The 1,010-nt window shown below is 52.9% G+C and overlaps 1 pseudogene; it reads right to left on the reverse strand.

Moving 5' to 3' along the window:
• Window positions 1–358: 358 nt before the first annotated feature.
• LOC139002235 (protein S100-A16 pseudogene) lies at window positions 359–670 on the reverse strand (annotated as a pseudogene).
• Between the last annotated feature and the right edge of the window lie 340 nt (window positions 671–1,010).

The following is a 1,010-nucleotide window of genomic DNA, read 5'->3' on the forward strand; positions in this document are numbered from 1 at the left end:
AAAAATTTTTGACCATTTTTCATTGTTTTTCAGTTACAGTTGACAGAGGGCCCAGGGTGTATGTGGGGGAGATGTTGGAAGGGTAGATGGGCTTAGGAAACTCTTGGATTCCCCAAACAGTACTGAGGGCCTGGGCGCCCAGGGCCTGCTGGCTCCAGGGACTGAAACCCTGAGGTAGGCACCCCCCAGAGTGAGATGCTCATAAAGCGGCCCTGATGTCACCCCCTCCCCCTGTTTAGCAATGAGGAACAGAAAGTCTGGAGGGAGAAGTGAGGGCAGAGCCTGGGTGGGCAGGAGGCTGAGAAGAGCATGAGGGGCCAGGCATCGGGCAGTGCCATGAGGGGATGGTGGGAGTACTTTAGCTGCTGCTCTGCTGCTCCTGCTCATGGATGAGGCTGGCGATGGGGCTGGTGATGCCTCCTATCAAGGTCCAGTACTTGTCAAAGCTGATGCATCCATCGTGGTTGGTGTACAAGTCCCGGATGAGCTTGTCAGCAGCCTTTCGATTCCCCGTGTCCGTCAGCATGTGGTTGAGCTCTTGCTGAAGCATCTTTCGGAAGCTGCTCTTGCTGATCTTGTTCTTGCCCAGGCTGTACTTAGACACATATTTGTAGAAGTTTTCCACCAGAACCGCAACCGCCTTCTCCTGCTCTGTGCAGCCGTCCGCCATCTCACTGCCTCACTCCTCGAGGGGCCTGGGCACCATGAGAATCACAGATGAGAAGAGACCCCACAGGCCAAACCTCCTTCCCCACATACACCCTGGGCCCTCTGTCAACTGTAATTGAAAAACAATGAAAAATGATTTTAAAAAATTTTTAAAAATTTAAGCCCGGTCGGTTCTATCTACTTTCACCTGCAGGGACAGGGGGACCAAGGCTCCTAGCAAAGACCCAAGCCTGGGGAGGGAAGAAATCCAAGGGCCATTTCCAGCAACCAGGCAGCTGAAGAAGCATGGAATATGGTGGGAACACAGAGGTAGATGCAGGTGGCTGCTAATGTTTTAGTTC

The sequence above is a fragment of the Myotis yumanensis genome, unplaced genomic scaffold (assembly GCF_028538775.1).
Source record: "Myotis yumanensis isolate MYYU_CA2020_CCGP unplaced genomic scaffold, mMyoYum1.0.hap1 SCAF_2, whole genome shotgun sequence".
Classification (NCBI taxonomy): Eukaryota; Metazoa; Chordata; class Mammalia; order Chiroptera; family Vespertilionidae; genus Myotis; species Myotis yumanensis.